The sequence below is a fragment of the Mus musculus genome, chromosome 2 (assembly GCF_000001635.26).
Source record: "Mus musculus strain C57BL/6J chromosome 2, GRCm38.p6 C57BL/6J".
In the NCBI taxonomy this organism is placed as follows: domain Eukaryota; kingdom Metazoa; phylum Chordata; class Mammalia; order Rodentia; family Muridae; genus Mus; species Mus musculus.
This window is the reverse complement of record NC_000068.7, coordinates 135,637,330-135,653,798: the sequence shown is the minus strand read 5'-3', so window position 1 is coordinate 135,653,798 and position 16,469 is coordinate 135,637,330. Positions and strand designations below refer to the sequence as shown.

Below are 16,469 nucleotides of genomic sequence, written 5' to 3'. Positions count from 1 at the left end.
ATATCCCTAGATAAAATATAAAGCACATTCTTCAAATAGGCCAGGAAACTAATGCTAGAATAGTAATAACTGTTCCCTTCCAATATGACAAAAATGTGTGTTACTGGGGTTAGTGTATAAAGCCTCAAAAACACATAGCAGCATTTGGGGCAGGATAGGATTTATAAGTGAAGGTGCTGTCCCTTCTTAGTGTCCCATACGAGTGCGTATGACGAGATGACATAAAATTAAATGAGACTATGTGGAAAATATCCACACTGCATAATGAGTCTGTCAGTGCTGGCCTAATCACATGATTACACATGTCTCTCTGATCTGCACACAGGAGCATGCCATGTTTGTAAATAGAATGACTTCTTCCTTCTGCTGTGCTGAAATGGTTAGAAAAGGGTGTTCAATTACAGCGCAAATATCAACTGAGCACTCCACGAGACTCAATGTTCCCTTTTTCCTTCACTGCCTCTATGTGGATGGAATTGCAACAAAACTACAATTCCATTAAATTTGTTATTGCTCTCTGCCTCAGGAAGCCCAAAATTTCACCCACCAAAAAAAAAAAAATAATAATTTTGACCTTCCTTCTGCAGTCAATTTTGCCATTGTGATTCATTCTGACCAAGATGAAAAACAACACATTTTTATAGTGTTGCTTCTAGTGTGGCTGGAGAAGACTAAATGATCCATTCATTCCATCTCTCAGGTCAACAGTGATCAGTCAGTCTCAGAGACACTGTGCTATCTGCCCTGGTGGCCTACCTAGTCAACACCATGCCAGGACTCTACCTATCGTATCAGGAATTGCAACCTTCGATGTTCTACATAATCAAAAAGACAGAACACAAAAGCAATGGAATAGCCACAAAATTCTATGAAGCCTGCTAATTTTTAAATTAATGGTTTTAAAAAATAAAATCTTTTCCTTAGGTTGTGTCTCCTCGAAGACGCTCCCTTTCCTGGCTTTCTGAGATGGGCGGACAAATTTTCTAGCTCTTACCTGAGGAAAATGCAGGATTTCTGAGAGCCACCTGAGATTCAAACACTAAAGAACATCTTTTCTAGGATTAGGCAGGATGACATGTTGGTGGGACAAGTTTTTCACTGTACAAAGACACCCAACAGATGGAGCAAGTGTTGGCTGAGATGGTCTCTGGCTAGGCCTGGAGCCAAGTCAACTGCAGAGAAGGTTTACGTTCTCTGGAAAATTACAGATGAAGTACCATCCAGGAACCAGGTGAAAACATTTTCCCTCCATAAAGTCGGCTCCTTGAAAACAGCGAAAGGTCTGTTGATATTTGTGCTTTTGTTCTTCTTTTGAATGACAAGGGGCTGGAGAGATGGCTCAGTGGCTAAGTGATTGCTCTTACAGAGGACCTGGATTCAGTCCCCAGCATCCACATGATTGATGACTTGTAACCTTGTAACCAGTTTCAGGGGATTCATCACCCTCTTGGCCCCTTAAATCTCCCAGCTTGCAGGCCGTGCACTTACATACATACAGGCCAACACACGCACATGAAATAAAAAACAAGTAGATCTGTAAAAGATGCTGGCGATAAAATCAGAAGTGAAACTCTCCTTTTGACTGCTTCCTGAGGTGGCCTCCTTTCTGCTGAACTCACAAAGGCAGAGACGCCAGAGACAATGTCGAAGGCAGAGAAGCACATTCTTGCCTAGGCTTGAATGTATCTACGCCATGTTCCCCAAAGCAAGACAATGATTTTGGGCTCAGAGTTTAAGTGTTGGCCAAAGTAAAAATATAACCTTTTTATTTTATTAATTATCTATGTGTAATATCCCATCACAGGTGGAGCTGATGTGATAAGCACTCTCTCTAGAGAGTTGAACACTTAGGATCCCCGTTGCTCTCTGCCATGCCACAAAATCATTGCATGCTTTCTTGAGGGCAGGGACCGATGTTCATCTGCTTGCAATTCCCAGGGTGCTGAAAGGAACTTAGGACAAAGTGGGGGCTTAATGAATATTTGCTGAACAAACAAACAAACAAACAACAAAAACCCCACTGGCCTCGGAATCTACTATGTGGCTGAAACCAGAACCAACAAGTCATTCCACACATTATACTGAGTCACTCATTAAGTAGTACTGATTGACACCATTTTATAAATACCCCTTAAGTCGTCCTGGACATTCAGAATACAGTTTCGCTAACCCTTCTAGGTGGAATTAAGCCTCCTATGTTTCCTTACAGCCTGGAACACATTCCTATTTTATAGCACTTGCCTCATTGGTTTACAGGTATCTGTTGGTCTGTCTCACCTCAAAGGAGTGTAAAATCTTGCCCTGCAAAAGTAAAAGAAATAGCAACCTATATTTTACAGTCAGTAAGATGTGGTCAAAATTACAATTTCAAAGGACTGTTCCCCACCAAGCATTCATGAACTACAAGGAAATTAATATATACCTCTATCTTATTTAGCCTGCCTAGGAATCTGGACTCATATGCACATAGATGCTCTTTTCTTTCTTCCTCTCTCCTCTGTTATCATTTGAATATGAAGTGTGCCCCACCCCACCCCACCCCCAGGCACCTGTGCTGAAACCTTGGTCCCCAACTGATGGCACTGTTTTGGGATGTGCTGAAAACTTTTCGAGGTGAGGCTTACAGGAAGAGGAAGTGGGGGCAGAGCACAGGATGCCTTTGACAGTTTACTTGGTCACTGGTCCCTTGTCCTTCCTGTCCTTCTATTTTCCATGAGGTGAACTTTTGTCCTCCATACATTTCTGTCACAGTCATGCTCTACCCAAGGGCACAAAGTCAAGTGATCATAGAACCTTCTGAGCCCGTGAGACAAAGTGATTCTTGCACAACTTTAAGTTGTTCTCTGAGGGACTTTGGTCGCAATGATGCAAAAGCAACTAATGGACCCCTTTTTAATCTGTTCTCTTTTGAAGGTGCATACAGAGTGTGATGGTTTGTATATCCTTGGACCAGGGAGTGGCACCATCTGAAGGTGTGGCCTTGTTGGAATAGGTGTGACCTTGTTGGAATGGGTGTGTCACTGTGGGTGTGGGTATAAAATCCTCACCCTAGTTGCCTGGAAGTCAGTCTTCCACTAGCAGCCTTTGGATGAAGACATAGAACTCTCAGCTCCTCCTGCACTATGCCTGCCTGGATACTGCCATGCTCCCACCTTGATGATAATGGACTGAACCTCTGAACCTGCAAGCCAGCCCCAATTAAATGTTGGTTTTTATAAGACTTGCCTTGGTCATGGTGTCTGTTCACAGCAGTAAAACCCTAACTAAGACACAGAGCATCCCCAACTTTTCCCACTGTGTGGATGTGCTATTATTAATGAATTAATTAATGCAGGGCTGGAAAGAAGGGTCAGTTTGTAAAGTGCTTTTTATAGAAGGATGAGGACTTAATTCAATCCCAGGATTCAAAGAAAAAAATCAATAAAACAAAACAAAACAACAAAAAACCCCAGGTGTGTCAGTGTGCTGGTTTATACATGCAGTGCCAGTGCTGAGGAGACGGGGACAGCAGATTTCCTGGCCCTGCTGTCCAGCTAGTTGAATTACCAAGCTCCAGGTTCAGTAAAAGATCCTATTTTAACAAATAAAGTGGAGAGAAATTGAGGAAGACATCCCTATCAATACCTCCCTCTTTCTCTCTCATAGATATACACACACACACACACACACACACACACACACTCACAGAAAACAACCGAGTTTTAATCTCTTTTTAGATTGATTTTGGGTGTACGAGTGTTCTGCCTGTATGTATGTATGTATGTATGTATGTATGTATGTATGTATGTGTCTATGTATGCATGCCTGGAGGTCTCAAAGGTCTAAAGAAAGCATGGGATTTCCCGGAACTGAAGTCATGGATGGTTGGGAACAAGGCTTTGCTGTGTTGTACCTGCACCGTTTCCTGCTGGTCTCCATTCCCGGTGCTATTTCTGTTATTCGTTCATCTTGCAAATTTGATTGGCATTTGAATTAATCTAAGTCTTACAGTGAAATGGTTTCAGCAATGGCTCATTTATTGCATTTTCTCCATTCATATCTTCATTTGTTGACATCTGCTTCCAGAATAACTTCTTTTAAAAGGGATTATAAGATCCATATTCCTTAAAGATTTTATGTCAAGATGTCTGCATGTTTGCTGTATAGAGAAAGGATCGCTCAGCTCTGTGTAGAAGGCTTGTTTTCATTTTCTTTTATTTCTTAGGATCATTGTATACATTACTGCCAGCAAGGCGCATGACTGGAGGAAGTCTGAGGCTGTTCTGATAGTTTTTGCCTTAAAGATGATTAATTTTTCAAAATCAAGGTTTTTAACCTTGTTATGCTATTACCCGAGGTAACATAACTTTATTGAGATATTTTACAGCAAGGGTAATTTTTTTGTCTGTTTATTTAAAAAAGATTTTATTTTCTTCTTAATTATAAGTTTACATTTATCTGTGTGTTTGCACACATGGATGTATTACCCATCCAACCTGGGTGCTGGGTACCACACTCTGGTCCTCTACGAGAGCAGTATACAATTTTAACCACTGAGGCACCTCTTCAGACTCTGACATTTTTAGCCAGAATCTCATTCTTCGTCCTGGAACTTACGTCAATTTGCTGGCTCAGCCTCTCAAATGCTGGGATTCTAAGCAGGATCATCACACTCGGCTTGCAAAGTCTGCATTTAAAATGTTGTATTTATTATTAATCTAAGAATATTTAATGTCAAACAGTAAACCTAGGAAATACTTAACATTTCCTATGTTTTAAATGATATATTTTGTTCTTCCTAAAAACAAAATTGAGCCTCACTCTGTGCAGCAGGGGATTTCCACTCACCTCACATATAGGTCAACCAGTTGATCGCTGAGATGAAACACAGCCCTGCAAAACACCCGTTCATCTTTTATATTTTTAATTAGAAAAAATTTGGACAATATACTTTGTTTTCCCCTCCCCCTACTCCTCCCAGGTTCTCCCTGCCCTTCCTTCTTACCCAACTTTATGTTCATTCTTTTAAAAAGTAAACACATCCACACAAAAGAAACAACAACAAACAAAAACAAAAATCAAAGTAGTCAAAAGACCTATAAAATATATATTATTTTATATATTTTATTTTATATATTTATATATTGCACTTTTGTATTTATATTGTTATATTTATATATTATTTGTAAATATTTTATTTATATCATATATATACATATATATGTGTATATATACATATATGTGTATATGTGTATATATGTGTGTGTATGTGTGTGTGTGTATATATATATGAAAAAGTCCAGAAAAATATCACTGAGTTCATTTTGTGTTGGCCAACTATTCCTAATCATGGGACTAGCCCTAGAATGTGGTTAATGTATCCAGTGGCATGCCATTGGAGAAAAATGATTTTCCCTTTGCCAGAGGATATCAATTACAGACAGCTTGTTGGTTAGGGCTGGCACCCTTATCCACTTCCCCCATTCATTGTGCATAGCCCTTATTGATATGAAAAGAATCCGACTTCTTTTGTATAACAATGCTCTGCTTGCCACTTCATTCACATTATCTCTGTGACAGGCAGAACAGTGTTGAAATCATCTTCTTCCCCACTCCCGAGTCTCTAAACACATCTCATTCCAGGACAATAGGGTCTTTGGAGATACGCTAAGTTAAAGGTTCTACAGCACTGAAGGTTCCCCTGAATCATCTAGGTTGGCTCATGTAACCAAAGTTTCCTGAGGGAGAGAAGGGGGACGAAAGCAAGGGAGCATAGTTACTGTGGTCAGCACTCAACCTGGAGCAGGTGCTACTGGCTTTGAAAATGTAAGACAGGGGTCATAAGCCAAGGGGTAAGGACTGCCTCTAGACACTGTCACAGAATATTTTCATCTACAAAGTCTACAGTTATATAGAGATAAAAATACAAATATTGTGAATTCAAGTTGACAAAAAGAAGAATTTCTAAAATCTTTTGAAACATGAATTTATCATGGGAAATAAGATGAACTGTACAGAAAACTTGATAACAGAGAGACAGAAATGAGAACACAAGCAATAAGGAAAGTATGTCACATTCTGTGGTTGAAACATCTACCAACGAGCTATAGATTTTATTTAAAGAAATAGAGGGACAGGGGAGATGGCTCAGTGGTTAAGAGCACTGAGTGCTCTTTCAAAGGTTCTCAGTTCAATTCCCAGCAACCACTTGGTGGCTCACAACCATCTGTAATGGGAACCAACGCCCTCTTCTAGTGTGTCTGAAGAGAGCAACAGTATACTCACATACATAAAATAAATAAATAAATCTTTTTCAAACGACAGGAGTTGGAGAGAGATGGCTTAGTGGGCATCTCTAAGAAGCCAGGAATGGTGTCGTGGGCCTGTAATCTCAGCGTTGAGAATTGGAGACCAGGAATTGGAGATCCCAGGGGCTCTCTGTCCAGTTAATCCAAACAGCTGGTGAGCTCAAGGCTCAGTGACAAATCCTGTTTGAAAAAGTAAAGCCCACCCCTGGTCTCTTCATATTAATGTATATACACACATACATACACGTGTGAGTGCGCGCACACACCAGAAATAAACTGATTTCAACTGGGACTACACTGACACCTTGAAGAGATCAGTATGTTCATACTTTGTACAGTGTAGAGGAACAGTGGTTCTGGAAATTACCATATAAACTACTGAAAATCTCCAGGCAAATTTCTTCGATGCTGCTTATAGCATGCAGAAAGTAATGTTCTTTTCTTTTTGTTTCTCTTTCCTTTCCTTTCTGTTGAGGGAAATGTGTGAGAGAGAGAGAGAGAGAGAGAGAGAGGGAGAGAGAGAACCATCTTGTCCCTGCTGTTGTGCCGCTGCCCCAGCTGCATGGCCAGCCATGCACTGATTTTTTTCTCGTGGTTATTCTGACTCTTAAGTCCACAATCTCTCCACCCAGCTCGCTAGGTTACCCTGGCGAGTTGTTACCAAGCCAACCTCATGCTTCAAATCCCTCAAGGCCTTTGTGGTACACCTTAGGCAAACCCATGCTTGACCACTGTATCTTTCTCTCTTTAACCCGGATGATCCGCTGCATGAAGGAAAATGCAACACAAACCTAATTCAGAAACAAATGCAACACAAACCTAATTCAGAAACAATGGTAACTCAATCTCTGGGTGCAACAACTGAAACCTAATCTTGTAAGCCTTATTAAAATCTGATTCCTCAGTGGCGAATCCTTGAGGATCTACCATTATACCAGAGAAACTATAGCAGCTACAACTTACCCCTCTGCTGTCCCATTCCAAAAGGGACCTAACTCTCCTCTGCTACCTCTCTTCCTCCTTCCAACCCAGAAGTCCCGCCTACTAGCCCAGTAATTGGTTCCTTTATTCATTAGGGGATTGGTTCACCCGGCCCATCCAAAACCCTATCCTTTCCTCTCCTCTCCTCCCCCTCCCCTCTCCTTTCCTTTCCTTTTGCAGGGGGAGGGTGTTCAGGAAAGAAATTCTCTGTATAGTCCTGCCTGTCCTAGAACTCACTTTGTAGATTAGGCTGGCCTCTAACTCAGAGATCCACATGCCTCTGCCTCCTGGGGATTAAAGGTATATGCCACCACCGTACATTAAAAATAGTTTTCTTTTTCACTTTTCTTTAATTCCACCCAGGACACAGTAGCTTCTGTGATGTTTCTTTATGTTGGTTCTAGAGACAGGGCTGCAGCCCAGCAAAAGAGCATTTCCCAACCTAGTTGGTCCTTGGTTCCAACTAGGCACTGCAGTCGCATTGATCACTTATTCTGAGGATTCCCACACCAAATGTAGAACTTTGGAGATGCTATCAGGACAGAGAGTTCCTGGGGTCACTGGGCCTCATGATCTTATAACATTACCCCTGTGTTTTTCCAAGGAAGCACCATATTGGTTTCTGTAGGTTTCTGCCTTTGATCACTTTTTTCTTCTGTCTACTTTAATGTCATTTCCACGAGGGCACAGCAGTATTTTTTTTCAGGGAACCAGGCCCAGCTGATTATGGGCATTATGGCTGGGTTGACTCAGTCTTCTGGCTAAATTTAGAAAACTAAGTAGAAGCAGAAATTAGGTAAGTGGAATTAGATGCCAGAGCAAATGAGGGGCTTAGGACTTCAACCAAAACCACGTTCCAGGTGTGCTTTTGGTAACCTAAGTTAAGACTGTCAAGTGGTGGTTTTCAACTTCAGCTTCCTCATAGGTTTGTTAAGAAAACTATTGATCTTTTATTAGATAGTGGTGCTTTATTAGGTGCTCAAAACCAATTCTGAGCTCTATAGAAACCATATAAAACAGGCTTCAACAAGATTCTATCCTCAAGAAAAAAGTATTATATATATATATATATATATATATATATATATATATATATATATATATATATATATATATATAATTTTGCTTACTGGGATTCTTCTTGTAATTCTACTGAGAAGTCTCATTTTTTTCACTCACAAAGGTTTGCACCCAATGCCATGGAAAGGTCTGTAGGACCTCAGGAAGGGCATTGGCCCAGAATCTTTGTCCATTTCTTCCAATTCATTTTAATAGTCTCTCAAGGGTCTACCCAGTCCCTTTCTCCCTTTCACAGTCTTCCAAATCTTTCATCATTTATACAACAAGGGTCTATTGTGTAGGGATCTTTTTACCTGGGGGATCAGAATCTTAATATACTCATTTGTTAAGTGAGAATAGACAAATCACTGTACTTAGTAACTAGTTTGAGGATTAAATGAGGTACGTGCTATGTTAGTCAAGGGGCTTCAGGAAAACATGACAAGAGACAGAGAGGTAAATTAGGAGGAATTCACTCATGTGACTATGAAGATGAAAAATCCTGGGGTCTGCATTCAGAAACCTAGAGATATAGAAAGACAATAGGAATTTTCAGTCCAAACAAGAGACTCTGAGCACAAAGAGAATGGGCTGGTGAAACTTCCATTCTCAAAGTTGCTCTTGTCGAGGCCCAGGAGGAGTCAGCATCTTGTTAAAGCTCATCAGCTCCCAATTTCAATCTTACACAGAGACACCTACAATAACTGAAGTTCTGTACTTCATAGGGCCACAGCAAATTGACATATGAAGCCAACAGCCACATCTTAGCTTTGTACCCAGCTGTACTAATGAGTGCTTTTCTGACCACCTCCAGTTCTCATTAATTTTACTCTTTCTCTGAGCTTCTGTGTTGTTTTAGTGGCCGAACCATAAAGAAGTGACTTTTTATGACACTTATAGCACTGAAATATGATTTATTGATTGTTTAAGACCATTTTATTTTCCCAGGGGTACTAGAGAGAAAAACAAGGAAATTGCAGTCATCTTCAATTGCTGAATTAGTTAGGACAGCCGTGGCTTTTCCTGCCAGCTTGTTAAAGAAAGGAGGTGACTTCTTGTCTCATCTCATAACCACAAAAAAGAAGATACTCTGAGCAAGCCATTCTTGGAGATAAAGGCATGTTCATCAGAGAGAAAGAATGTTAGAGGCCAAGAAGGACTTTCTTGGGGAAAATTGAGAAGTAGCCCCAATATTAGGTAGCATTAAGGAAACTAATATACATTAAGTATAATATCTGATTCTCATATGGAGATAGATACTGTTGACAAGAGTAACAGGAGTGTGGGGAAGGAGCAAACCAACCACTCAGGATGGGATAAAATGGCATCCCATCACACAGGTAAAGAGATGGCATCAATCTTCACTATAGCCCATTCCTATGAGACTCTCAGAAGGCACCAAAAAATGCTACAGCAACTCACACGAGTGAGGAAGCATAAAACGTAGAGAAGGAAACAAACCAAATGGTCTCTTGAATCACCATCTCAGAGAATGAACCAGAGACAAGAAGAAGCAGGAATGCAACACTCTAAAGCTTCCTTAGTGGACCAGGAGCTTAAATATAACAACCCAGCATCCAAATGAAGATTACTTGCAGGAGGTGACCAAGCCATCTCAGTCAGTCAATAAGTTCTCCAGGGCAGGAGTGAGGATTAAAAAGAAAAAGACAACTAAACAACACTGTAGCATGACCCCAGCCAGTTCTGAGGCTGAGGCGGGTTTATTTTTTTCTCAATCTGCTTTTGTACCATTTTAATTACATGCAAGTAATAAGGTCAGTTCTAGGTTAAGGAACAAGCAAGAAAATAAACACAAATAGTCAAGGAACAAGCAAGGCAATAAGCAAAGTCCTGTGACCACTGTTTCTAAGGGCTTATTAGGATGACCAAGATATCTGAGCCTACTTCCCTATCCTAGTCCAAAGTCATATTCTTGCCTGTAGCCTACTTCTTTGTTCTAGCCCCAAATCAGACTCCTGCCTAAGCTTACTTCTATGTCCTGGCCCTATGTCAAATTTCTGCTAAGTGGGCCCCAAAAGCTTTCCACAAGGAAGCCACCAACAACATCCTCACAGTGTAGGTGCACATCCTACTACTGACAGACAGCCATCTTTATTTCCATTCCTCCCATTCTCCATCACCTCTGAAAGATAACAGAAAAGAAAGAGATGAAGAAACATTCCTCAAAAAGTCCAGAAACTTCTTCCCTCCTTTTCCAGCGGAAGCATCAGATAGCTTTTTGTGTTAGTCATATTTTCTATTGCTATGACAAATACCTGACAAAAAGCAGAACTGGAAATTTCTTATTTCTTTGGAGACTCTGTTGTGCCAGGTGATGTTTTTCTGGAAACTTTCTTAGGGGGATGTTTTGCTAAGAACAAACACATGGCGTTTTTCTGGAAGCTGCCTTGAAAAGAGGCATGTGATGTTTTGGTAGAGCAGACACTTGAGAGGACACATGATGTTTGGGAAGGACATAAGTATAGCCCAACAGACAGTGGATTGGATTTATTGTGTGGCATTGGTTCGCCTTGCTACTCTTTGCTGGTCTTCATTGGGCTTTGCTGATAATGCACTTTGACAACAATGCTCTATGGCTTTGGTTTGCCTTACCTTCTTCGCAGATCATAGTTTTTTGTGACTTTGTATAGAGAAACACACCAAAGAACTTCTTTTGCTGCTTCCACAGACTCCAGCCAATTGGTAGAACATCCTGATTTCCTCTGGATCAAACTGCCATTGCTGATTCATGAGCAGTGTTTGTGAGTGGAGTGAGCCACCACTGCTGATTCATGTGCTGCTCATATACTGACAATGAAGACTGGATTTGCCCAAAAGAACCATTTCTAAACAGGTCCACATCCCCCTTTGCCCTATTTACATTTCCTTTCCACTACCTCTGGTGGGTGGTGGGTTAGAAGGTTAAAGTGTTTAAGAACCCTTATGAAAGCAGTCTTTAATATATTGAGGAATCATTCATTTTGGCTCACAGTATTAGAGGTTTTACTTGTATTCTTGGGTCTGTTTATTCTGAATCTATGGAAAGGCACATAAATATGGTGCAGGGAACATGTATCAGATTCGACACACCTATGACAGCCAGAAAACTGAGGTTGGGAGCAAGATACAAACCCCAAGAACACACCCCCATTGACCTACTCCCTTTAGTTAGACTCACCTACTAAACCTGCCAGAACCTACTAAATTAGTGCTACCAGTGAGCCATGATATCAATACAGACACCTGGGGAGACAGTTCACAGTTAAGCAGTTACAGCTTCTCCCCTCCAAGTCTCTAAGTCAGGAAGTAAAAAGTCTTCTAAGTTAGGTTCAAACTAGAATATGCCGGAGCTCCAAATTAGATCACACTGAACTCTTAAATAAATGTAGTAGAGATACTAGTAGGGATACAAATATCTAAATCTCTTTTTACTGCATACAAAGCAAACAAAGAATTCTGAATATTATAGTTAGGCAGAGTTCTGTATTCGTTCTGGCCCCTGGACGCTGAACAAAAGTCATTAAGTTTCATTTTTGAGCTAAGAAAGTAAAATCTTTGGAGACTCTCCAGTGTTTATCCCCCTGCTGTGGCCCTGTGAAAGATATGTATTAGATTCAACAGTGTCATGAAATACAAGCAGATGGGGCTCTGAGTCATCTCTTGGAAGGGAGATGCCTTGGAATTCATTTTGGCCCTTCTCAGGTTTTCCATGAGTAAGAAAGAAACCTCATCATTTGAGATTCCTGATTATTTTATAACCAAAAGGATAATCTAACTGATTTTGACTAATGTAAAAATTGATCTTGGAAGAGGGAGGTCACCCAAAATCCTAAACTGTTTGGCAAAAGTATATTAGTCATGAGATGGGTGAACACTTCCAAGTCTGGAAAGACAATAGTCCATGCAGGAAGGAGAAGAACGTCCATTAAAATTGCCGTCAGATAGCCTACTATTTGTGTTAAATATTTGCTATTGCTGTAGAGAAAAGCTGCAAGCTTGGGTGTAAGTCAATACACATTTATTATTTTAAAGTCAGTGGGTAAAAGTCCTATCTCTGTCTTACCTTGGGAAAATCAAGAAAAATATTTGCTCCTGTTTTTCCTTCTGCATGTTCCAGGAGAAAACATGCTTGCTTGTTCACAGTTGAACTGTGTAGTTCAACAGTTCAATGTAGGGCCAGCTCTGACAATTGTAGGACTAAGGTTACCATTTCCTTGCTGGCTGTTATCTGAGAACTGTCCTTGGCTTCAGAGGCCACCACCTACCTTGACTTGTCACCTGTTTCCTCACTAAGGCAGCAAGAACAGGTAAGTCTTTTCATGTTAAATCTCCCTGAACCGACTGGTCTGTCTTCTTCTCCATTTTAAGAGTTGGTGTGAACAAAGGGCAGTCATGTACAAAAGCAGGATCATTTTCATCTTTGAAGATGGTGTGTGTGCCAGTGGAAAACATTGCCTGTCTTGTCTTGCTATCCCTCTACTTGAACTCTACAAACAACTCAGAAAACTTCCATGATGTCAAAAGGTGCGTGGTTCCTACCTAAGAGCAAGCAGGCTGCAATAGACACCAGCAGAGCACTAAGCCAATTCCATTTCAACACTGTTTACTTGATCATATGCTACACAGCTCGATCATAATTCTCCAAATCTCCCCTCCTTATACTATAGACACCTGCTATAAACCCCAGGTTATTTTGCCTGTACTTCAGTTTAACCTATGTTATACTGGGGTTCTTATGACTTCGCCCTGAGTTCTTTTGGTTTCCTGGAGTAGCTCACAAAACTCAGAAATAACCACTTTCCCTGTTTGTTATACACATGATAAAAAGGATACAGAAGAAAAGAGGGATAAGAAGAGATATATAGCGTGCATGTTGCTTTTAAATGGCCAGACCATCCAGGAACCTTCCCATGGTCAGCTAAATGAATGTTAGTTTTCCAGGCCATGTTCTTTTGAGATTTCTGGTCACTTCATTATGTAGGTGTGAATGAAGGGTGCACAATCAAGTTGGAGTACAGTCAGAGAGAAATGGGTTCTCTACTGCTGAGTGCTGAATAGATAAATCAGCAGGACCTGTCCACACAGATTCTTCTTGGCTATTCAATGGCACTTCCTTCTCTACAATAAAATGCAAGGCCCCACTAGAATAAAGGGCTTCTTTTGACCACTACAAGGCAAGGATAAGTTGGAGTACTCTTTATGCCCTATTCCAAGACAGAAAAATAGGGAGAAATCAACTGTGCTCTTAACTTCTGAATGATCTCTTTAGTCCCCCTATTCCTTTTGAAGTACTCGGTGTTCTATTTGTGCTCACATGTTAAGGATGCTACCTTCAGGAGAAAATTCCAATCTGTCTTGTGAAGTGGCTAGATTCATCTCCCTTCTTAAAATAATGAGGAGTTCCACTACTCCGTATCTATATTGTTAAAAGACCCAGAGAAAAACTTAATAAAAAAGAATATTGGGACTTGCTATACAGTGTTTAAAAATATATATCACAAGACATATAACTAAATCTGGATATGCTTTCCTCTTGAACCACAGGAGTTCTAAAATGTAGATTTCTTGTGCATACATTTGATAAGGTGATGCCACATGTAAGCTACTTAGACATTAAAATTTCTCTCTTCCCTTCCCTCTCTCACGACATCAGTGTGGTGGTGGAACCCAATATTACTTCATGCTGAGACATTTGAGAAGCTAGGTGAGGAAGGCTGGTTTTCTGTTTTTGGTTGCTTTTTGCTCTCTATGTAATTATCACTGGAGAGTCACTAATTAGCTGTGAACTCCCAGGGTGAAGTTCACCCTTATCATCCCCACAGAATCTGAGTCTACAGGTGTGATTTATGTCACTCAGGGATGTCTTTCCTGAAGTGTTATACGAACTGAAGACTTTTGCTGTCAAATCATATTCATGGTTTTGAGCTATTTTATCTTCCTATCCTGGTTTCATTAGACTTTATGCGTGCACATTTCTTCATCCCTAAATTTATCTGTGAAGGAGTTCAGCAACCAGCCTAGCTGGAAATACATAGAATAGTTTGGCTTTGCTCATTATGTGGTAGGACCAACAGTCTCTGCTGATATTTTTAAAGGCTTTTTACTCTGATTATTTAGTTTTGAGTTTGGGTATATCTAAGCTCTTTCAGAAGTTGTGAGGGTTCAACTCCAAAAAGTGAAATAAAATAAAAGGATTCCTTATTCCCTACAATCCCAGAATTAAAAAACAAACAAACAAACAAACAAACACTTCATTGTTCCTAAACATATGGGCATCCTTGGAAGTTCCCAAAGAGATCCTCTTTGAAAAATTATGTCTTTGAATCTGTCCCCTGACTCCCATGTCTATATGTCTATGTGCTTGTGTGTGTGTGTGTGTGTGTGTGTGTGTGTGTGTGTGTGTGTGTGTGTGTACGTGCTTGCATGCACATGCATACTCTTTCTCTTTTCTTCCTGTGTCAGTCAGAGCTGAAGAGTTGTGGGCATATGCCAGTATGCCAAACACTGTGGTTGATGCCACTTGAACAAGCTCACTCTTTCTTTCTTTTCTTTTCTTTCTTTCTTTCTTTCTTTCTTTCTTTCTTTCTTTCTTTCTTTCTTTCTTCCTTCCTTCCTTCCTTCCTTCCTTCCTTCCTTTCTTTCTTTCTTCCTTCCTTCCTCCCTCCCTCCCTCTCTCCCTTCCTCCCTCCCTTCCTCCCTCCCTCCCTCCCTCTTTCTCTCTCTCTCTCTCTCTCTCTCTCTCTCTCTCTCTCTCTCTCTTTCTTTCTTTCTTTCTTTCTTTCTTTTTTTAAAGTAATAATAATTTGGAGACTCTGAAGTTCAGTATGCCAGGAGGTCTCAACATGTGGAGAGATATGGCCTCAAAATATAACACAAGGCTTCTATTGGCAATTTAATCACTAATGTTCAGCCTTAGAGCCACATTAAATGAACTCAGCAGGTTGCATTTTATATTTCGATGTATATATGTAACAACGTTTATTAATGAATATGAGGCCATAAATTTGAGGAGGGGACATGTTAGGAGATGAAAGGAGCAAGGGGGCGGGGCGTGGTGGCACACACCTTTAATCCCAGCACTCGGGAGGCAGAGGCAGGTTGATTTCTGAGTTCGAGGCCAACCTGGTCTACAAAGTGAGTTCCAGGACAGCCAGAGCTATACAGAGAAACCCTATCTCAAAAACAAACAAACAAACAAAGGAGCAAAGGGGATAAATGTAAAAATATAGTTCTCAGACATCAAATTCTCACAAACAAATATTAAAAACCAGGGGAAGAAAGCCATTTACACAGAGGTAGGAGTAGACACCTTATTGAATACCTAAGTGGGAAATACCTTACAATCGTCTCTCTTTTGCTATGGGTGAATCAAATTCAGGGCTATACACGCCAGGCAGGTGTTTTGGCAGTGAGCTACACAGTCCATTCTTCAGTCTTTGAATTTAGTCTAAATGTTCACACGTATAGAAACAAATGTGGACTGCTCTGTAACCTGGGGTTTGCATAGTCTGTCACCTGCCAATTCATGATAGTCTCTCAAGATACAATGTTTAGACAGAAGTTTATATTTATATTTATGCTTTATATTTTATTTCTTTCAGTGAATAATAAGTTCTGAAAAACAAGAAACTGAGTCAACAAAATAGAAACGCTCTCTGCTTTATCATTGGTTGCGTTATCAATCAATCCAAATTCTTGGGGAAAATTGAAATTTTTTATTCGCTGTGACTCACCTAGATTCACAGTTCAGCTGAAACAAAAATATTGGGTGCGATACTTAGTTCTTCTGAGAGTGAGTGTTCTCATCTGAAAAATAAGTAACAATTATTTCTGAGGCATTCAGCAGTTACATGAAAGGACTTTATTTTATTTTATTTTATTTTATTTTATTTTATTTACAATCTCGCCACTTTCACCTTTCTCTAAGAAAGAATATCTTTTACTTCCTAGAACTACAATCCCCCACCATTACTTTGGATACGCCAGGAATAGCTGTTAAATTAGTCACACCAGTAGTGGTGCAAACACTCAGTGGCCAAATATGGGTACCAGCAGCTGCATTGGACAGCAGAGACAGAAAACTTCCATCATCTAAGAAAGTGGTCCTGCACTCTCCTCCTCCAGATACTTATTATATTCAGA

The 16,469-nt window shown here is 40.3% G+C and overlaps 1 long non-coding RNA gene across 1 annotated transcript; it reads right to left on the bottom strand.

The window, feature by feature from the left end:
• Positions 1 to 1,731: 1,731 nt before the first annotated feature.
• Positions 1,732 to 7,276, bottom strand: Platr3 (pluripotency associated transcript 3). The gene is made up of 5 exons (NR_166124.1): positions 7,251 to 7,276; positions 4,828 to 4,872; positions 4,597 to 4,666; positions 2,242 to 2,301; positions 1,732 to 1,952 (listed from the first exon to the last, which is right to left on the bottom strand). It is a non-coding gene; the product is annotated as a pluripotency associated transcript 3 (long non-coding RNA).
• Positions 7,277 to 16,469: the final 9,193 nt, after the last annotated feature.